Source organism: Palaemon carinicauda, chromosome 11 (assembly GCF_036898095.1).
Source record: "Palaemon carinicauda isolate YSFRI2023 chromosome 11, ASM3689809v2, whole genome shotgun sequence".
In the NCBI taxonomy this organism is placed as follows: domain Eukaryota; kingdom Metazoa; phylum Arthropoda; class Malacostraca; order Decapoda; family Palaemonidae; genus Palaemon; species Palaemon carinicauda.
In genome coordinates this window covers 65,284,876-65,308,484 of record NC_090735.1, presented here as the reverse complement: position 1 = coordinate 65,308,484, position 23,609 = coordinate 65,284,876, and the positions used below count along the sequence as shown (strand labels likewise).

At 44.2% G+C, this 23,609-nt stretch overlaps 1 long non-coding RNA gene across 1 annotated transcript in view; it reads right to left on the bottom strand.

Annotated features, from left to right (window-relative positions):
* The window catches only part of LOC137649698 (uncharacterized), a 60,112-nt gene extending 36,962 nt beyond the window's left edge, over window positions 1-23,150 (bottom strand). Inside the window, exon 1 of the long non-coding RNA XR_011045829.1 lies at window positions 22,963-23,150. This is a non-coding gene — a long non-coding RNA (uncharacterized lncRNA). The remainder of the gene's footprint in view (window positions 1-22,962) is intronic.
* Between the last annotated feature and the right edge of the window lie 459 nt (window positions 23,151-23,609).

Genomic DNA, 23,609 nt, shown 5'->3' with positions numbered 1-23,609 from the left:
AAATGTGCAGGAAGCAACGGGGCGAAGGTTTGAGTTACCGCCCTAACCAGAACTAGGCCGTTGAACCACGATGGCTGCTTACTCATCGAAGCACTCTCCGAGAGATCCCCCAAAGGGAAGACAAAGAAAGTCCTTCGGCGGTGTCTCCAAACCAGACGCTAAAAACTTCGGGAATGTAGAAGTCGATTCCCTTCTATAGGCTGGTAGCTTAGGAATCCTAAAGCCCTGCAAACTTGTCCTCTCCCTCCTTCCCCGGCTGTTACGACATTACACATTTGCGGGGAGGGGCGTGAGGTGACAAAGAACAATCGTGAGTTACCCTATCTTTCTTGGAGACCAAAACCATTGCTTTTGGTGGTTGCAGTTGGAGATCCTCTCTTGCCAGAGGATGAGGTGGCCACCGACGCGTTGGAGAGCGACGAGAAAACTCCTGCTCTACATGAGGTGGCCGCTGACGCGTCGGAGAGCGACGAGAAAACTCTTGCTCTAGACGCGAAGATGGATAGCTGGAAGATTGATAGAGGGAGAGTGTTCCCGCATTGAGGAGTGATACCGAGGTAACATGGGGTCAATCGATACCGCTGCACGTGAGGCACGACGGTTTGATTCTTTAGGAGGCGACTCACTCGTTGCTGGTCAAGAAAGTTGAACAGTTTCAATAGACAGAGGTCTACACGACTCGTGAAAACGTTGAGGTGAACGCCGCCAAATAGGCGATCGCTGACAAGCAGTTGAACGTTGTTGAGCAGGCGATCGTTGACGAGCAGGCGAACGCTGATGACCAGGCGATCGCTAAGAGGCAGGTGAACGCTGATGGGCCAGCAAACGCTGCCAAGCAGGCAAACGCTGCCGAGTAGGCGAACACTTACGAGCAGGGGAACGGTGATGGGCCGGTAAACGCTGATGAGCAGGTGAACACGGCCGAGTACGTGACCGTTGACAGGCTGGCGATTTCCGATGAGGAAGCGATTCCCGCGTTGTCGGCAATTGTCATGCAGTGAACGATTCATGAGCAACCGAACGCCTATGAGGAGTACGAGACATTTGATGTCAATGGTCAGATGATTTACGCATTGAAAGAGGCAATTCACATGTAACTACACATTTAGGTGGTGCACGAGAAGTCGCTCATTGACGTTGGTCAGGCAATTCACGAGCTAGACGCATTGGTGTAGAAGTAGCTTGATGACGGTGGTCGAGCAATTTCCCGAGTTGAAAGCGATGAAGATGACGATTCACGAGTAACCAACCGCTTGGGTGGTACATGAGGAGTCACTCCTCAACCATGATCAGGCGATTCACGAGCCAGAAGCGTTGGTGTAGCGGTAGCTTGATGACGATGGTCAGGTGAATCCCGAGCTGCAAGTGACGGAGAAGACGATTCACGAGTAAGCGACCATACAGGTGGTACGCGAGAAATCGCTCGTTGACAATGGTCAGGCGATTCACGAGGTGAAGGCGTAAGCGATTCCCGCTCTGCTGGACGATGGACAGACTGTCGAGCAGGAGAACATTGGGCAAGAGCCTGGCAAGACGAAGAGTGACGAGAAAAGATCGGAGACGGAGGCGAAGGTCAAACAATCTCTTCCGAAGAAGAAAACTGAGGATGAGTTGAGGTGAAGAGACATCTCTTAGCTGAGGGAGCAGGACCACCTTGAAGGCGAAGAGGAGGACAGACACGGCGAGGTTCCCTGCCGCCAACGCGACGATGAAGAAGCGTGGGAACAGCAGGCCTTCGAAGAGGAGTCTCTATGCGAAACCCTTTGCTAGAAAATGAAACGCTCGTCGGAGAGACATGCCTCGGACTTTGCTCTCCCCCAGAAGCATGTTTGACAGGGGGAGGAACGAAGACCTCGGTGGCGGGAGATAGAGAAGTAGACACAGCAGGCGGGACAGCCGACAAGCTCTCCAACACAACAATGTCGACAACGGACACAGGGTCGACTTCCGAAGATAACGCTTGCCGAAGATTAGTACCCCAGTTCAAAAACTGCAGCAACGCCTTTTTGGAAGGATCACCGGGCAAACCCAACGACGGCCACAACTGTAAAAGAAAAGAAAGAGAGAGAGCCTCTCTCAGGGGGAGAGCCAGGCCAACCCCACTAGGGGAGGTTGCATCATCTCTCGAGGACCAAGGTTGGCCAGAAGTTAATTGGCCGACGCTACTGTTCATCGGCTCCCCGGAGGAAGCCGTCCGAGTAGGAGCTTCAGGGGAAGGTGAGGAGACGGAGGAAGAAGCCTTGGGTTTCTTCTGCTTCAAAGCAACCTTTGAAGGGTTAGAATCCCGCTTAAAATTCTTCTTCCGTCTACGGCATTACCTTTCCCACTGGGAGGAAGACCATTCCCGACGCTCAACACACTTGTTATCAATACCACAGCGCTGTCCTCTGCAGACAGGGAAAATGCTGTGTGGATCCATTTCCAGAGCAGACATGAACTTCCCACAAGTGTCACATTCAGTTCCCGTATAAGTCCGCATGGCAGTAGAGAAACAGCAAAAAAACAGATTAATGGCAGTCCACAAATTGGAGAGAATTGGACAAACATACTCCATCCGAATCTAAATTAAAGTGAGTGCAATCACAGGTGTGTGAGTGGGAGGGGTAGCAGGCTACCCCCTTACACCTCACTAACTAGCGGGATGGGTAGTTAACCCTCGCTAAATTATAATGTCTCGCCCTTTCAGCTTTTGCCGAAAGTATACCCCTATAAATAACGTTGGTTTGTATTTCAGTTAAGGAACACATGTATGGTTCATGTAAGTGGCTATCATAATTATCTATGATTCACTTTATGTCCTTCTAATGGTGTTTGATCCACCATGGCTCGATCACTCGCAATTAAATATTACATCACTGCTCCTATTTTCTGGCAAGCGGTACATGTTGAGCTGCGTTTACACACCTCGTGAATCCTTATTTTGGGGTTATTTTTTACTTTTACATGAGGAACAATAGCTATAGGCTACAGTGAACGGAGAGTGTTTTCAATATACTGTAATCAATAACCAACAAATTAAATACCGCTAAACTTACAAAAAAAAATACACTTTCATAGATTGTACTTCCCTCTTGGACACATCTTTATGTGATGGTAGTGAAGTTGAAACTGAAGTGGAGGGTGGAAAAAAAATGGCTATGGTAGAACAAAATCTGGAAACTTGAGCATAAATATTTGGAAGCTCGTAATGGGTTAAAAAAGCCAGGTAACAATTATGTCATAAAAAAAACCAGAACAGCTGGCAAACGCAAGCAAGGCATGGTGAATACCTGAGGAGCTGTAATGAGACCGAAGCATAAAACCTAGAACTGGTATGTCTTTCCCTCGTGTATGATTCTCAGATACTTCTTTGAAGATGGATGGATTGGGATCTGGAAGTATGCATCCTTCAGATCCAGTGTGCATATGAAGTCCCTTGGACGAACCGCTTGGATGACCGTGTCTGCCGTCTCCATTCTGAACTGAGTCTGTTGAACAAACTTGTTCAGAGGGGAGAGATCGATGACTTGTCTCCAGCCTCTTGGAGAGAGCGCCCTTCTGCAGCATGGTCTAGACTTCGGCCCTGAGGGCCAACTCCTTTGCCGATCCTAGATCCCGAGTCAGAGGAGGGAGAGACTGAATGATCGGGACACGATACCTTAGGGCGATCACTTCGACCGTCCAGGGATCTGCCCCGTGGAGCTGCGACCTCCTCCAGCGGTGCTGTAGGCATCCTCCCACAGGTGGTAGGTGATGAGGAATGCCATTCCTACTGGGAGTGACCACCTCGGCCATCTCCCTTTCCTCCCTTCTTTCCTCTGAAGGACTGGGACCCTTTCTGTCCTTAGGATGTAAAGGGCCGCTTTGACACATAAGAAGGTCCAGAGGACCTAGAAGTTGACCAGTGAGTAGAGGAGGTGCTTGCTGAGGCCGTGAAGACTGGGAAGGTCTACCATGGGTACGCGATATCATGGCCTTATGGAGGAGAGAATCGTTTGACGATTTGCTCCATCGCTCAGCGGCCCTCTCTATCTCTTCCGGAGCGAATTGAGATGAACCCTCAAGGGTGGAATTCCTCAACTAAGAGACTTCTACTTTCGGTACCTGTTTGTGGAACCTACCTATAATGGTATCCCTTCTCTTGAGAATGGCGTTCACCCACAAGTTGATAACGTGGTGCAATAGAAATTTAAGAGTCCCGTACCTGACAACAGTAAAGACTTCATAGTCTTCCTGGCAGACTCCGAAAAATCTTGGGAGCGAACCAGGAAGCCTAAGGATCCCAGCCATAGATCAAGCCACAAAGCAGCCTGTATGGCTACTTTGAGCTCAACTGCCAAGAGGGAGGCCTTCAAAGAGGAGAGGGTCTGAGTCGGTACAACCTTGGTTAGAGACTACCGAAGAGGCGAGGGTCATGTTGGAATGTGGTTCCCCTTTGATCTTGTAATACTTCCTTTGTAAAACAAAAGGAAATGGAAGAAACCGAGAGGAGGAACCTGCCCTCAAGGACCTAGAAGTTCCAGCTATCTGGGTGATAGTTTTCCTTTTGGCAGCTATCAAAACCTTGGACCAGGGCAGAGTTGCACTGGACCTGGAAGGCTTCTGGGTCTCGAATATCTCATCAAGAACCATATCCTTCCCTTCCTGGATGGTGGAACCAGGGGTAGATAGCACGTCTCTCCTGTTCGGAGTGAAAGTTTGAACTGGCCACCTTTGGAAGATTTTTATCTTCCAAGTCTAAGGGGTTGTTCACCTCCAAGCTCACATCCAAAGCCTGAGGAAGGTCACTGGGAGTACCCGCCACAGGGTACCGTCTCTGGCCTCAGTCATTCTAGCTTCCTGTGCCGCAGTGTTCTCAGGTTTCGTCTTCGTGTCCTTAGATTCCCTACGCACAGGACATTTCTCCGCGGTCTTAGGAGGGGGAACCTGCGAGGCTTTCGAGGCCCTTGACGAAGCCTTGGCAGTAGGAGCTGAAGGGTCCTCCTCTGGAGGAGGTACAGAAACTGGACGTTGGTCCAGAGGCACTACCTCAATTTCTTGAGGGTTGAAGGGATGGATTCCCATCTCCCTAGGTGAGCCTATGTCCCTACTCGTCCTAGAACAGATGATATTGGTGTGAGGTAGTGTTACGTTTCTCATCCTTCTCGTCTGCTTCTTAGTGATGACCTCCTTTACATTTACTGGTGAAAAAGGTAAGTTAACCATATAAGGATCAGCACGCGATCAGGGTAGAGGTGATCTGCGCGCTCTGTCTACCGTCGACTTCCCTCTAGGGTTCTGACTCCTTGACTGAGACAGTCGGAGGTTGTGACGGTGTAGGAGCCATATTCAGAGTCTTCAGGAGGGTGGACATGAACGTGTTCATGCATGGAGGAAGCTCTGAACCTCTAGGTAAACCCTGGAATTCCCTAGAATAGTGTCCTTTGGGTGGAAATCTAGAAGGAGCTCCAGTCAACGGATGTGATAACCTCTGAGGCAGAGGAACACATTCCTTCGGGCGCGAAGGAAGGTCCGGACTAATAGTAACGTGGTTCCACGTTTGGAATAATGTAAATTGAAAACTTGAATTGTCAAATACTGTATTAGAAAAAAAAATATGAAAGCTATTTACCCTTAGAACTTAATTCCTCATTTCGTAATTACGGGCTATACCCTTCAAGAAATTAATGGGATCTGATGAATCAAATTTTATTACGATTTTTTTTATTCATTCAACAACACTTCTATATTTCTTTAGCTTTTTGGGGAGGTGGATATCCAGCAATCAACTTTTCAAGAAATGCATCACGCCCTTTCTGAACTTTCCTTAAAGAAACAATAAATTTCCTTCATTTGTAATCTTACTTTACACAGATTTTTCTGATCACATCGCCAAAACCTCAACTTACGATCTTGTGTCAAAAATATAAAGATAATCATCATTTATCAATTTGCTTCTTCGTTTTGAGAGAGAGAGAGAGAGAGAGAGAGAGAGAGAGAGAGAGAGAGAGAGAGAGAGAGAGAGAGAGAGAGAGAGAGAGAGAGCCCATATTTGACTGTAACATATAGGTACTTATGATGGTTAAATGAGTAAAAGAGAGGGAGAGATAATTCGATAGTTATAACAACCAAGCCCTAATTTATAACGTATAGGCCCTTATTTGATGTTAAATGAGTAAAAGAGAGAATTCAATAGTTATAAGAACTAAGCGCTAATTTAACGCCGAAATGCCTTACGCCGAAAAATTCCTATGCCGATTTGCCAACAGCGAATCGGCCAAGCCGAAACGGCAACGCCGAATGGGGCACGCCAAACCGTCCATTCCCTTGGGAAGGGTGTTGATCTTCCCCTGGAGGTGGAAGACGAACAGGGACAAGGCGAAGGTGTTGGTACCGCACTTGCTCGCCATTCCAACACATCTGTTCGTGAATTCCTCGAGGAAATCGCCGATTTGCTCGACAAGTCGCAAGTTTCACGCGTCCATTGACGCGATTTACGAGCAGAAATGCTTGCAACAGGAGCACTAGGAGAGCGTTCAGAACTGTGGTCTCATGAGCGCGAGGCTCTAGAGCGTGAGCACCTTCTAGAATAAGAGCGCTCGGATCGTGATGACCTACAATCCAAGAGATCTTCCGATCCTCCCGAACAGCGATCAAGGGAAAAGAGTCCAGAAGGGTGAGTCGATGGTGATGCTCGTTCTTTCGCACTGCTGATGGTAGGAGCATTGGTCCCCGGAAGATCTACACCTGCAACCTGCAGATTCCTGTGGGGAGAAACAAAGGGTTGGAGAGAGGGTTTGTCATCAGCAGGGGGCCCCTGGAGAGGCCAATGCGAGCGATCACCTCGTCCGCAAGTGGAAGGGCCAGGAGAAGGCGACAGATGGACCTCGCACAGTTCCAGAGCATGAGATGTCAACAGCTCCGGAGAGGGGTCCTTCCTGGCACCACGCTGAAGAAGGTGCAGCAGCTCCTCCTCCGAAGAGGGTCCCGAAATCCCAAAAGACGACCACACCTGCAGCAGATCTAAGAGGGAGAATGGCTCGCTATCTGCTGGAGGAGAAGTTGCTCCTCTGGGGAAAGGAACAATCCCCACCAGTATATACCCCAGGGTTGCCAAGGAGTTAATTGATCTTTACTCTTATTCGATCGTCCCTCATAAGAGCGCGAGCGAGGAACTTCTAAGATAGATTTGGGGTGCGAGAAGACGAAGAACATGCTCTGCTCGCTCCTGAAGGAGAACGGTCGCATTTCGTCGTCTTCTTCCTACGCGCCCAGATTTCTCCCATTGGGAGGCAGACCACTCCCTACACTCTGCGCAGGGCGAGCCCTGCTCGCATCGATGCCCTCAGCAAGTAGGACACAAAGAGTGCGGGTCGGTCTCCAACAACGACATGATGAAAGCGATCGCAAGAGAAAACACACACACCTGAAAATGAAAAGCAAAATTGAAAAAGTTCAATGACAATCAGGAGGAGAGCGGACACATCCGATCTCTACTGAGCCAAAAGAAAAAGTGACGTCTCTCACTGCTGTGAGAGCATATATAGAGGATGATGGGTAACTCCCAGCCACACTCCCAGCCTACCCGCTCAAGCAGTTAGGCAAGGTTGCCACCTCACAATTAAAATCTAATGGCTACCTCCACCTGCCGCTGAGAGATAATCCACATAAATAACGGAGGGTTTGTTAGTGTGGAAACAAATCAATATTAGATATGTTAAGCCTGTTTATTGTGTCCACTATTTATTCTCATCATTTGCTTAAAATGATATTTTCATTATAAAATAAATTTTTGAATATACTTACCCGGTGAATATATAAATAGCTAATGTCTCCGACGGCCCGACAGATTCCAAAAAACTCGCGAGCGATCGCCATGAAGGTTGCGGGTGTGCCCACCAGCGCCGACTATCGGCCAGATACCGCATATACTTCTCAACCACTCCAGTTCTTCTCAGTCCGTAGGGTCTCTATCGGGGAGGAAGGGAGGGCCTTTAATATTATATATTCACCGGGTAAGTATATTCAAAAATTTATTTTATAATGAAAATATCATTTTTAAATATTAAACTTAGCCGGTGAATATATAAATAGCTGATTCACACCCATGGTGGTGGGTAGCGACAAGTATTATAACAATAAAGGCGTATATGCTCAAGAGTTTTTGACAAATATTTCATAAAAACAAACTTAAGTATAGGTACCTGGTAAGGAAGCTGACTCTGATGATTACTCTGCCTCATTAGTCCGCTTTCCTCACGAAGCCCAGCCATCCTCTCAGGATGCTGAAAGACTCCCAGGAGCTGCTATATCCAGGGCAAACACCCCTATAACAGGACCTCATCAATACCCTTAATCTGGGCGCTCTCAAGAAACAACATTTTGACCACCCGCCAAATCAAAAAGATTGCGAAAGACTTCTTAGTCTTCCGTACAACCCAAAAAAAGATTAAAAATTTCAAGTGTAGATTAAAAGGATATTGGGATTAAGGGAATGTAGTGGTAGAACCCTCACCCACTACTGCACTCGCTGCAACGAATGGACCCAGTGTGTAGCAGTCCTCATAAAGAGTCTGGACGTCTTTCAAGTAAAATGAAGCGAACACCGACTTGCTCCTCCAAAAGGTCGCGTCCATAATACTTTGAAGGGATCTATTTTGCTTAAATGCCACCGAAGTCGCTATCGCTCTAACTTCGTGAGCCTTGACCTTAAGCAAACTACGATCCTTCTCACTTAAATGAGAATGTGCCTCCCGGATTAAAAGTCTAATAAAGTAAGATAACGCATTCTTAGACATGGGCAACGAGGGCTTTTTAACGGAGCACCATAAAGCCTCTGAACAACCTCGTATTGGTTTAGTTCAAGATAAGTAAAACTTAAGAGCTCTAACGGGGCACAGCACTCTTTCAACTTCATTACCTACGATCTCCGAAAGACTAGGTATTTCAAAAGATTTAGGCCAAGGACGAGACGGAAGTTCATTCTTGGCCAAAAAACCAAGTTGAAGAGAACATATTGCTTTATTTGTCGAGAAGCCGATGTTCTTACTAAAAGCATGGATCTCACTGACCCTTTTAGCCGAAGCCAAGCTCACCAAAAAAAGTGTCTTGAGGGTAAGATCCTTCAGGGAGGCTGAATTTAAAGGCTCAAACCTGTCTGACATTAGGAACTGTAGGACCACGTCCAAGTTCCAAGCAGGAGTTGAAATACGACGCTCCTTAGAGGTCTCGAAAGACTTAAGGAGGTCTTGGAGATCTTTGTTATTTGAAAGATCCAAGCCTCTATGCCTGAAAACAGAAGCTAACATGCTTCTGTAGCCTTTAATGGTGGATGCAGAGAGGGAGCAACCGTTTCTCAGATATAGGAGAAAATCCGCAATCTGCGCTACAGAGGTACTGGAGGAGGAAATAGAGGAGGACTTGCACCAATCTCTAAATACCTCCCACTTCGACTGGTAGATCTTGATGGTAGAGGATCTTCTAGCCCTCGCGATCGCTCTAGCTGCCTCCTTCGAAAATCCTCGAGCTCTCGAGAGTCTTTCGATAGTCTGAAGGCAGTCAGACGAAGCGCGGGGAGGCTTTGATGAAGTCTCTTTACGTGAGGCTGCCGTAAGAGATCCATCCGCAAAGGCAGACTCCTTGGAACGTCTACCAGCCATAGAAGTACCTCTGTGAACCACTCTCTTGCGGGCCAGAGGGGAGCAACCAACGTCAACCTGGTCCCTTCGTGAGAGGCGAACTTCTGCAACACCTTGTTGAGGATCTTGAAAGGTGGAAAGGCGTAAGCGTCCAGGTAAGACCAGTCCAACAGAAAGGCATCTATGTGGGCCGCCTCTGGATCTGGGACTGGAGAGCAATAAGTCGGAAGCCTTTTTGTCAGCGAGGTCGCAAAGAGATCGATGGTGGGTTGACCCCAAGTCATCCAAAGACTCTTGCACACATCCTTGTGGAGCGTCCACTCTGTAGGGATCACCTGACCTCTTCGACTGAGACAGTCCGCCAAGACGTTCAACTTCCCTTGGACGAACCTCGTCAAAAGCGAGATGTTTCGATCTTTTGACCAAACGAGGAGGTCCCTTGCGATGACGAAAAGAGCGTGGGAGTGAGTGCCTCCTTGCTTCGAGATGTAAGCCAAGGCCGTGGTATTGTCTGCATTCACTTCTACCACCTTGTTTCGAAGCAGACTCTCGAAACTCCTCAGTGCTAAATGGACTGCCAACAGCTCTTGCAGTTGATGTGAAGGCTCCTCTGGTCTGCCGCCCAAAGACCCGAGCATTCCAGACTGTCCAGAGTCGCCCCCCAACCCAAATCTGACACGTCTGAAAATAACACATGGTTTGGGTTCTTGACTGCCAGAGACAGACCTTCTCGAAGTCTTATATTGCTGTCCCACCAGGCCAGGCAAGTCTTGACTGGTTTGGAGATCGGAATCGAGACCGCCTCCAAAGTTTTCTCCTTGTTCCAATGGGAGTCTAGGTGGAACTGGAGAGGGCGTAGGTGAAGTCTCCCTAGAGAGATAAACTGTTCCAGGGATGAAAGCGTCCCTAGGAGGCTCATCCAGCTTCTCACAGAGCAACGGTTTTTCTCTAGCACGAGACGGACTTTGAGCAAAGCCTGCTCGATCCTGTTGGCAGACGGAAAAGCCCGAAAAGCTAGACTCTGTATCTCCATCCCCAAATAGAGAATCGTTTGGGAGGGAGTCAGCTGTGACTTCTCCATGTTCACCAAGAGGCCCAACTCCTTCGCAAGATCAAAAGTCCACTGTAGGTCCTGCAGACAGCGATGACGGGACGACACTCTGAGTAACCAGTCGTCCAGGTACAGGGAGGCTCTGATCCCCGACAAATGTAGGAACTTTGCTACATTTCTCATGAGCCTCGTAAAAACAAGAGGAGCAGGGCCGAGGACGAAGCACAGTGCTCGGAACTGGTACACCACATTCCTGTATACAAACCTCAGATAAGGTTGAGAGTCTGGATGTATCGGAATGTGGAAGTACGCATCCTGCAAGTCGAGAGAGACCATCCAGTCCCCCTCTCTGACTGCTGCTAGAACGGATTTGGTGGTCTCCATCGTAAACTTTGTTTTGACAACAAATACGTTGAGAGCACTGACATCCAGCACTGGCCTCCAACCTCCTGTGTTCTTTGGAACCAGGAAGAGACGGTTGTAAAAACCTGGGGATTGAAGGTCCGAGACTTTCACCACCGCCCCCTTCTCTAACAACTGAGACACCTGCAGATGTAATGCCTGTCTCTTCGACTCCTCTCGATACCTGGGAGAGAGGTCTATCGGATCTTTTACTAGAGGAGGTCTCCGTACAAAAGGGATTTTGTAACCCTCCTTCAGCAACAAAACAGACTCCCAGTCTGCACCCCTCTTCTCCCAGGCCTGCCAGAAGTTGGTCAATCTGGCACCTACTGCTGTCTGAGGACGTGGGCAGTCAGACTCTGCCACGGGAGGATTTAGATCCTCTCTTCTTACCCCGCTTACTATCGGCACGAGAGCCTCCCTTACTGGGAGCTCTGCCACGAAAAGGCGGGATAAACCTTGTCGCTGGAGTTTCAAATTTAGGTCTGTTGACATAAGAGGACGAAGGTACAGCCTTACGAGCAGACGTGGCCATCAAATCATGATTGTCCTTCTGTACAAGAGACGCTGCGATATCTCTAATAAGCTGCTGCGGGAACAGGGCAGAAGACAATGGCGCAAAGAGAAGTTCTGACCTTTGACAAGGAGTGACACCTGCAGACAGCAAAAAACAAAGTCTCTCTCTCTTCTTAAGAACCCCTGCTGTGAAAGTAGCAGCAAGTTCATTAGAGCCATCTCTAATAGCCTTGTCCATGCAGGACATAATTTGAACAGAGACATCACGGTCTGCTGACGAGACCTTCCTACTCAAGGCTCCCAGAGACCAATCCAAAAAATTGAAAACCTCAAAGGCCCGATAAATTCCTTTGAGGAGATGATCTAGGTCTGAAGAGGACCAGCAAACTTTCGAGCGTCTCATGGCCAGACGACGAGGAGAGTCTACGAGGCTTGAGAAGTCTCCCTGGGCAGAGACAGGCACTCCCAAGCCGAGAATTTCTCCCGTGTCATACCAGACGCTCGCACGAGAAGCCAGTTTGAAAGGGGGAAAAGCAAAAGCTGACTTCCCCAAATTCCTCCTGGTCATTAACCAGTCGCCCAATAAACGCAAAGCTCTCTTAGAAGAGCGAGAGAGCACTAACTTCGTGAACGACGGAGTCGAAGAAGCTAGGCCCAGCGTGAACTCAGATGGGGGCGAACGAGGAGCAGCAGACACAAAATGATCAGGAAACAGGTCCTTAAAAATCAGCATGATCTTCTTAAAATCAAGGGAGGGCTGAGCAACCCTAGGCTCCTCTCCATCCGAAAGAGTCCCCAAAGGAACATCAGTTGGAAGGGGATCAACGACTTCCTCATCCGAAGGAACTTCATCCGACAACGGCCGAGTCTCGCGATACGGAGAGACATGCCGAGGAGACAACGCTTGACAGGCTATGTCAACATGCGACGGAGCCGCAGCAACAGCTGAGGTAACGACGTCACGCTGAGGCTGCAAAGACTGAAAGTCTTGAGACTGACAAACAACAACAGACTGTGTCAACTGCCGTTCGACATCACGTCGGGGCTGCATTGACTGCAGGGTTTGAGTTTGAAAAACAACACCCGACTGCAGTGACTGACGTTCAATGTCACGTCGGGGCGACGGAGTCGGCCGACGAACGTCACTTCGAGACTGCAGCGACAGTTGCAGAACGTCACCTTGAGTCTGTGGCAAAGGGGGTTCCACGTCACGTGACTGACGTGAATGACGAGGAACACGATCAGAGTCGCCCTTAACAGCACTGATAACGTTAGCGCTAACATCATAAGGACGAGAAAAAACTCGCTTAGGCGGTTGAAGACCAAAGTCACGCTTGTCGGACTGGCGAACCGCAAGCAAAGGATCTTTACGAACCTGTTCATGCTCATAAACCTCCATTAAAGATGAAAGTTTCAATCACCTGCATGTCCTGTAGGACACTCCACTTCGGGTCAACGAGAGTCGGAACGGGCCGTGACGTCGGCAACGTCTGTGCATGCAAATCATCGCACCGAACGAGACCCTCGGACTCCGTGTCACGCTTTCGCTTAACAGGCGAACAGCCATCCGATGACTGAAAATGGTCAGAGCTGCCCCAATGGCTACAGCCAGGATGCTGGACCTGTCCTGAAGGGACTGACTTGCGCTTTAAGGGTCTAGAAACCTTACGCCAAGGTTTCTTATGCGGCAAATCGTCGGAAGACGAGGAGAACCTTGTCTCCCCCATCTTATGGTAAGGACGTTCTTGATGAGAAACGTCTGATACCTTAGAGGGAACGTCTGTACGTCGGTTTACACCTCTCGCTCCCTTAAGTCCTACGACATTCCTTCTCCCTGGTGCAGGGGAGCCTGAAAGAGGTCTCGGACTAGGGGAGCGACAAGCACGAACAGACGAACCCTCGGTCGCAACACTAAACACATTTTGCTCACTTTCCACTTTACCACTTTGACTTTCCACTTTACCACTTTGACTCTTTAATAGCTTAACATCGGACATAAGCTGGTTCCTGTCCGAGGCTAAGGTTTCAACCTTCTCACCCAACGCTTGAATAGCTAAAAACATATCGCGCATTGAAGGTTCATGAGTGCCAATAGGGGGTTCAGAAACTACCACTAAAGGGAAGGATTAGGTTCAGGGGCATGGAAGGAGGAAAATTCTAAAGATCTAGACGAGCTTCTCCTCACCCTATCTCTTTCGAGTTTACGAGTATATTTTTCATACTCTAACCACTCGAACTCCGATAAAACCACACATTCCTCACACCTATCTCCTAATTGGCAGGATTTATCCCGGCAATTAGCACAAACAGTATGAGGGTCGATAGAAGCTTTCGGAAGACGTTTGTTACAATCTTTCGCACATTTGCGATATACAGGAGAAGGGTCAGCCATTACGAAAAACCAGAGAAAATCCAAAGGAAAGCCAAGTTCATCAACAAAAAACAAAAAAGGATTTCAAGAGTTTTATTGAAGAGACAAACCAACACAGCGAAACGCCAATAAAACCCAAAACAAAGTACTTCACCAATTCGGTAGAAAACTCGAGGTCTAGAGCGAGCGGAACCAATGTTGTCGGTGACACCGACAGAGATGAACTGGAGTGGTTGAGAAGTATATGCGGTATCTGGCCGATAGTCGGCGCAGGTGGGCACACCCGCAACCTTCATGGCAATCGCTAGCGAGTTTTTTGGAATCTGTCGGGCCGTCGGAGACGTAAGCTATTTATATATTCACCGGCTAAGTTTAATATTTAAAATGTTTCTATTAGCCTAAGAGCATTATTCTCCAATGTCTCAATCATTTAACTATAGAGTAAATTAAGCTGGGGTAATATTATAGTACTTTACAGTACAGTAATCTAACTTATTATTCAGTATCTGCTTGCGGATAAAATGCACAAGATTTTTACCTTTAATTAAGTACAATAGCACAGGTAAGACACTTTGCATAGATAAATAAACAACTAATTAGTAGACAACCATGGGACAGCTCATGTTGAATCATAATTTCTGTACATAAACTACTGAAATTATTACTATATGGCTTCTAACAACTAATTTGAAACAGCTTTATCAAAGCACAGAATATTGCCACCCATGTATACAATTACAAATTTACCTTGCATTAATATGACTTTCATTACTGAATTTCTATTTACTGTGTACAAATTTGTTCTTTGCAATCAACTTTTTTCCATGCAACTCTGTCACGTAAAAAAAATTATTCACTTAATTTTCTCTTAGTAGAACCCAACAACTGTGAACAAGGGTTGAAAGGGTGGAAGGGGAAGGCAGGGAATATTGGGGAGGGGGCAAAGGTGCAGGGAGGTAGCCAGTACATAAACACATGGAGATTTAGATCTGGTTAAATGGCGGTACCTTAGATAAGTACCTATCCCCTTAATTTCAATAGAGCTCATATATTTTTTAAATCAGCAGTCATAGCAAAGGTGACTGCTCATATTGTATCCCATTATTAGGAGAAGATCAAACAAATTATTCATTTTACTTAAAATCGGGGGGTAAATATATGATACTTTAATTACTAGCGAAACTGGAATTCGCTATAAGAAATGGATGAGCCCTGGCTAGTTTTATATTTTCATCTATAAGTTTAATAGGGGCTGGGGCATAATAACTTACGTATTGGTTGATTAAAATCATTGTTTACATCTGAGAGACTGAAGGAGAGTTATTGCGCATGCGTTGGTTCCGATCAGTTTGGGGAGCTTTTTGTGCATTTACAATGACGTATCTGTCAGGTGGTTTTTTAAACCAATTTATTAGCTTACAAGTACTTCTGGTAATTCTATACAATAGCTCCGCCAGCAAGTTATCAAATTTAATTACTTTCACTAAAAAGAGATAAGTCCAAGGTTTTGTTTGATACATAAATCCAAGCGGCGCTAGATCTAGAAGTGGTTTAAAAATCCAAATTAAATTTGCCCCACCTGAAAAAAACTAAATCCCTCAACTTCATAACTCTCTCAAATTCCTCTTCAGACTGAGCTCTCGTTTGTTCGTTTGTACGTTAAAAACCTAGATTATGTCATTATTACATCATCGACTGCATTCTACGTAGCAAGATGTCACCCAAACGTCATAGTTTTTAACCAATGGTGATTATCCACATTTTACTTGGGACTACCATTTTAACAAAATTATTATCACGTGACTTGAATACCCAACCAGGTGACAGTTTTACTAGGAGACTAACACTTTTTGAAACTTTTCACACAATTTCCACCGCTAGTTTTTCAGTCTTTTGAGAGTCATGGAGGCGTGTGACCCTTCAAATTTTAGCGCGGTTTCTCATTTACCATCAACTTTTACATCAATTTCTGTGAATTTTCTCCCAAGTTCTTGTCTCAATTGTTATTTAAATTATAAAGATTTTGTTTTGCATTATTGTGGTAACATCGAAAGAATAATAAAGTACAGTACTGTCAAGATAACGGTGTTATTAAAAGTGAAACTATTTGCCCCACCTGTGGTTCTAAGTGCCGACTTGATATTATCAAATAAGCATTTCGGTGTGACAGAAGGCATGTTGTATTGAAAAACAAGAAAGTGAAAAAAAGGCGTAGTTTTTACGTATCCATTTTTAAGGGAACTTGGTTTGAAAAGTCTCATATTGGATCATAAGCTCCATGCATTCTTAAAGATGGAAGGTCACCTTTACCCTCCTACCTAAGTAAGTACTCAAAGGGTTTTGGGCTGTCTTATATTTGATATGGCTGTGTAATGGGTGGTTTCCGGCCCCCGCTAGGTAAGGATACGGCTACTAGGTTAAGTTAGGTTAGGTTAGGTTAGGCTAGGTTAGTTTAGGTTATGTGGTTTGTTTAGGTTTGCTGGTTGCCATGTTTATTGTTAATTCTACATGTGCCATTATGCATATATTAAAACGGATACTTTAATTAATACCCCACACAAAAACCCCGGTTTCCCACTGGGGGTCCCCCAAGATTGGAAAGGTTAACAAATTGGGTAAAAATACTGTTCCGCCTCAAAAAAAGGTGCTTTAGATAAAGCACTGAATAATTCATCAAAAAAAAAAATATCTAAATGATTAGTGGCAGAGCTATTATTTAGAATTACCGTATTTCTGCATAAGCTCCTAAATGTTGTTCTATAACAGCCACTTTTTTCCACCTTCCCCTTCAGTTTCAGCGTCACCACCATCACACAATGACGTCTCTAAGAGGGAACTCAAGTGAAGTATATCAATCTATTTCAAAATTTAGTGTAATTTCATTCGTCAGCAATTGATTATGATGGATATGCTCTCCGTTCATTGTAAAGCTATTGTTACTCATGTGAAATAAAAAAAATAACCGCGAAATAATGATGCAATTTTCTAAAAGCTTATTGTGTTATCACTCAAAGGTGCGACTGACTTAGTTTTAGGGAAGACCAGGACATTTACTACTGCAACACTTTTGTAAAGATTGCCAAAAGAAAAAAAAAAAAATAAGTAAGGAATTATTTGTGATTTAGTTTTTCATAATGTAAGGATTTATTTGTGATTTACTTTTCATTTGTGACCTGGGAAGGGGGATCAGGCTAGGGGTTGTGATCTGGGAACTACTAGGTTAGGTTAGGTTAGGTTAGGTTAGGTGGGCATGTTAGATTCTGTACCCTTTTACAAACCTAAAAGGTGTTAAATAATCACGTTTTGTGTCATTTTCTGCCACTTACATGAATCAAATATTTTTCCAACTGGTTATCTTGTGTTTATTTTACGTTTCTGAGCAATATTATTTCTGTAAATCACTCATTTATGAAACTTCCCTAACCACCAACCCCCCCCCCCAAAAAAAAAAAACCCGGGTTCCCATTGGGGTCCCCCATAATTGTCTTTATACAAGGGGGTCCAAAAACTCATGAACGGGTGGATTGCCCCCAATAATCAATGTCAGAAATGCATAAAAGACATGATAGCAGGTAGGAAAAATACATGGTTCACGTATTAGGCTAGAAATTAAAGTATCGGTTAAGTTTTACTGTATTACAGGGTATCATTTCGAACATAAGATACTGTATATGTTTTCCACTAGCAAATAATGTGATTTAACAAAATTTGACCTTCATTTCAACCCCAAACAAACAGAACAACCAGTTCGACTAACTTCAAGTAGCCAAATTGGTGGTTGTTGTTGCAGTTGAAATGAAGATGAAAACCGGTTAAATCACATTATTTACTAGAGGAAAACATATATTTTCTATTAATATATTTAAATTTAATGGCTCTTGTTCCACCGTGGGCTTGCTTCATCAAGCTCAGTATGTACTGGCAAGTGCTAATATTGAGCTGCACACACTAACAATAGCATGTTCTGCTAAAATTAGCAACGCTAAATATAATGATTCTTGTTCCGCCACTGGCTCACTTCGCTAACATTAGCAATGTTACGTTAACATATATATTTGTGAAACTATTCATTTGCGACAGGAACGAGTGTCATTTTCGAAGAGAGTGGACCTTTTTCTATTGAAGATAGTAGTTTTTTCCCTAGGTTACATTACCTTGTAATACAGTACAATAATACTCTGTTTTTTAATAAAAAAAAAAAAAACTTCGTGTCATATCACTGACAAGAAAATGTAAATATTTACCAAGTATAGCCTAGATAACTACAGTGATACCTCGGTACTCGACCATAATCCGTTCGAGATCCGTGTTCGACCTCCGATTTGTTCGAGTACCGAATTTTTTTTCCCCATAAGAAATAATGGTATATATTCTATTCCGTTCCCAAGCACTCGAACAGGCCCAAAATATTAATAAAACGTGTACCTAAACAACAATAATTATCTAAATGTGTATGAAATTGGTCAGAAAATCCTATAAAACAATTTTAAACCATTTACTGTACTAAAATAAAACAATTTTAAACCATTTTCTGTACTGTAGTGAACATACCTTTGAGCAGCGGTTCGATGGCATACAGGGATGGATGTGGAGAGGATGGAAGGGGGAGGTTACTGCTTGGAAGGAGAGTCCCCTTCCATGATGTGGCGGGGTAGTTCTCCTTCAGGAGTTGTTTCTCTCTCCAATGAAAGGGTGGGCAGATCTATTTCAGGGGTTTCTTCTCTTCTTTGTCTCTTCTTTGGAGGAGAAACAGGCTTTGATGTAGCAGCTTTCTTTTCTTTTGTGAAAAACTGGTCTATTGTTAATTGTTTCTTCCTCCTCTGCAGTATTCTTCGAAAATGATACATGACACTATCATTAAACATATGCACTGCCCGGTTTGCTACTGCAATTTCTGGGTGGTATTTTTCAGCAAAAGCCTGCACATCTGCCCACTTGGAACAAATTTCATTGATGAGAGAACTTGGAACATCCTCCCTTACCTCATCCTCTTCTGAAGATTCCTGCTCCACAATCAGATCCTGCTGCTGTTGTTGTTGCAGGTGCAACAATTCCTCCACAGTCAACTCGGTAGAATGGCTTTCTACAAGCTCATCAATATCATCCTTGTCGACCTCAAGCCCCAAACTCCTGCCCATGACAACAATTTCCTCAACGACATCAGTGTCATCAGAAATTACAGGGGTAGCAGTGCTTGGACCCGCCTCTGGTTGGAAACCTTCAAACTCCCTCTCTGTGACACATGATGGCCACAGCTTACGCCAGGCAGAGTTCAATGTCCTATAGGTCACACCTCGCCAAGCTTGGTCAATCATGTTAACAGAGTTGAGGATGCTGAAGTGTTCCTTCCAGAATTCCTTTAGGGTCAACTTCGTGTCACTGGTCACTTCAAAACACTTTCTGAAAAGGGCCTTGGTATAGAGTTTTTTGAAGTTTGAAATGACCTGTTGGTCCATGGGCTGGAGTATGGGAGTAGTATTGGGGGGCAAGAATTTGATTTTGATAAAGCTGTATTCTTCTTTCAAGTCATCCTCGAGACCTGGAGGATGTGCAGGAGCATTGTCCATAACCAGAAGACATTTCATTGGCAAGCTCTTTTCAATGAGGTAAGCCTTAACCTGGGGGGCAAACACTTCGTTTATCCACTCAGTAAAGAATTGTCTTGTGACCCAAGATTTAGTGTTCGAGCGCCACATAACTGGTAGTGCACTTTTACAAATATTATTTCGTTTGAACACCCGGGGGTTGTCCGAGTGGTACACTAACAAGGGTTTGATCTTGCAATCGCCACTTGCATTTGCACACAGCAACAATGTTAGCCTATCTTTCATTGGCTTGTGACCTGGCATCTTCGTCTCGTCCTTGGTAATGTACGTATTGGCTGGCATTTTCTTCCAAAATAACCCAGTCTCATCACAATTAAAGACTTGTTGTGCGATCAAATTTTGTTCATTTATGTACCGATCGAATTCCCCCACGTATTTATCGGCTGCAATTTGATCCGAACTAGCTGCCTCCCCATGCCTAGTAACACGATGAATACCTGTTCTATTACGAAACTTTTCAAACCAACCCCTGCTCGCTTTAAATGTAAATGAATCACTTTCACTGGTACTCGGACTTTTCTTCACTAATTCTTCATAGATATGCAACGCTTTTTCACAAATGAACGCTTCACTAACACTTTCCCCGGCCAACTGTTTTTCTTTAATAAATATTAAAAGCAACTTTTCCATCTCCTCAATCACTTGTGGCCTTTGCTTAGTTACCGCCGTAACTCCCGTTGCAACATTCGCCTTCTTAATCATTTCTTTATGCTTTAAAAACGTAGAAATGGTCGACTTCGCCATTCCGTATTCTACCGCTAAATCGGACACTCGTACACCATTCTCATATTTCGCTATAATTTCCTTCTTCAACTCGATCGTTGTTCGCACTGTTTTCCTCTTCTCCTTCCCCTTAACACTCATTACTTTCTTGGGACTCATTATGAAAGCTAAAAAAGCAATTAAAAGCACTGAAAATCACTAAATCACAACGAATGCTGATCGCGCGTTGTCTGAGTGACGCTCTCGAGAGAACTGATGCTTCCCGAACAAGCGAGAGTGGCCGAGATGGCGCGATCATCACAAAGCCCATGCGGTCGTCACGTGTTCGGCTGGTCGAGTACCGAATTTTTGGTCGAGCACCGCAGCAAAAATTTCTCGAAAATTTTGGTCGAACTCCGAATTGTTCGAGTATAGAGTCGTTCGACTACCGAGGTATCACTGTAGAGGGTATTATTGTACTGTATTACAGGGCAATGTAACCTAAGGAAAAAAACTACTTTTTTCTATAGAAAAACTTCCGCTCTCTTCGAAAATGACACTCATTCCTGTCGCAAATTAATAGTTTCAGAAATATATATATCTATATCCAACGATAATGGGGGACCCCAGTGGGAACTCGGGGTTTTGGGTGGGGAAAACATACTGGGGAAACGGTATATAATAGTAAAACAAGCCTTTTCTTCTCTATACATTACCTTCTTGGATGTATAATAAACCGATGAAAACATACGATAATATTGAGCTGCGCAAGCTAACATTATCAATGTTAGCATAACATGCTAACATTAGCAGTGTTTTTCATTTATTTGTTGACATTCTACTGGTCGGTTGTAGTTGCTCTCGTTCGTTTGTTTGTACATAGCAGGTTTCGACCTTCTACGCATAAACTCCTCTCCCCTGCGCATAGACTCCTCCTCCACCAATAGGATTTCTTCTTCTCAACCGCCAAATTTAACTATTCGACTTCACCCGCTTTATTCAAGTAAATGACTTGATCCAGTACAACTATACCATTCCTTTTATGTAATACCCTCGTATACATATTACGTTTGACCCCAGTATTACTCGTTTTATTATCCGATACCTTATAAAATCACCTCATTATATATTCCCATTAAATATTATTTATCATACACTCCATTTTATCTTGCTATATTACATTTATACATTTTGTTATTACCTTGTCATGCCCCGATTTCACATAAATACTTGCTCTGGACAAGTTTCGCATTTTAGTTCATTCATGTTTACTCTCTAGACTCCGTTGTTTTTAACGTTAACCAATCACGAACCCATACGTATGGAAAGTTTGCACAGGAGGTGGGGGTTAATATTTCCCTACCCCTTCCCTTATCTCTTCAAGTGGTCTCTTCATACCCCTTCCAACAAATCCTTTTCCGTGGAAACCTTAGTCCTGGTCAGGTCTTTGTTATTTCAAGTGAGGCTTTTTTCGTATTTTGTGGTGGAAGTTATAGAAATACTAAAAAGCATTTGCTAAATTTCATGGGGAATTTTTTGATACGTCAATCAATGTTGACAATTTCCTTAAATCACATAATGTAATACCCCAACGTTTACAGTGTCCCAAGTGCCGTTCATAGAAGTTAAGAAGACGTCACAGTCTCAACGCCCCGGTGACCCACAAGTTTCGTCATCCGGATCATAAAAGTAAGTAATTAATTTCTTTAACCCTTTTACCCCCAAAGGACGTACTGGTACGTTTCACAAAACCCATCCCTTTACCCCCATGGACGTACCGGTACGTCCTTGCAAAAAAATGCTATAAAAATTTATTTTTTTCATATTTTTGATAATTTTTTGAGAAAATTCAGGCATTTTCCAAGAGAATGAGACCAACCTGACCTCTCTATGACAAAAATTAAGGCTGTTAGAGCAATTTAAAAGAAATATACTGCAAAATGTGCTGGGGAAAAATAGCCCCTTGGGGGTTAAGGGTTGGAAATTTCCAAAGAGCCTGGGGGTAAAAGGGTTAATTTAAATGATTTTAGTGTGCACAGCTCAACATTACCGCTTGCCAGTACAAGTTTGTGACCTGGGAAGGGGGTCCGGGGGCTTGCCCCCGGCTATGGGTTGTGACCTGGGAAGGGGGTCCAGGGGCTTGCCCTGGCTAGGGGTTGTGACCTGGCAACTACTAGGTTAGGTTAGGTGGGTTTGTTAGGTTCTGTACCCTTTTATATAGTGTAAAGGGTATATGAAAAATGCTTTAAAATACATATTAGCATAGCATTGCTAATGTTACCGTGCAAAGTACATACGTTCTTGATCAGTGAAGTGAGGACAGAATTTGAACAAGAGACATTATATTTAAATATTTTAACAGAAAACATATGTTTTCCTGCAAAAAATAACGTGATTTAAGCGGTTTTCACCTTAATTTCATCCATGACAACAGCAACCAGTTCGGCTACTTGAAGTTGGCCGAACTGGTTGTTACGTTTGTTTGCGGTTGAAATGAAGGTCAAATTCGGTTAAATCACGCCATTTCCTACAGGAAAACATATATTTTCTGTTCGAAATGATTATCTGTAATAGAGTAAAACTTTACCCTTTAACAATGACGCATGTCACTTTCCATAAAATTCTACTTATAGATATGAATGAAACCCTGTTAACAAATAATAAAATACATAGCTTAACAGTAATGGCGTTTGTTTTACATGAAAATAAATACATTACCTCTTCAAGTAACTTGAACCCCATACGTTGAAGTCGATATCTCTTATCCATACGCATAAGGATTGTAGAAATACGATAATAAACACTAATATAAATAAATTTTAAATAAAAACAGCAGCACAAATTCTAAGATATTGTCAGCGCGAAGTAACGACTCGGACCCGCCGGAAGATTAATTTAGCAACTAAACGTCAAAATAATGTATATAACTGTCAGTATAACACAGATGTCACTGTGATAACGTGACTCACTGTTGCCAGGTGAGTTAGTCTAAAATTCCCCAAAACTCGTATTAAAAAATCCCCATTTCCACAAATATATTTTCTTCTGATCATGTAGGCATTAGTAATAAATAAATTATTCACTATACTTCATATAAGGGCAAGTAAACTAATTGCAACAATAAAAAGGATGATTATCTTCGTTTCTTCTTCATAGAAATTTGTACAGAACATCCCCATCAGACACCCAAAATCCTCAAATCTAGGATTAAATCTCCAGATCTGGCAACACTGTGAACGAGAATGTCAACTGATCTAACTGTGATAATGTGACTTGTAATGCCAAAACAATATAACAACGATTGGCGTCATTCTTTTTTATATTATGGCACTGATGATACAACTGAGAATTTAAATCAAATTCCC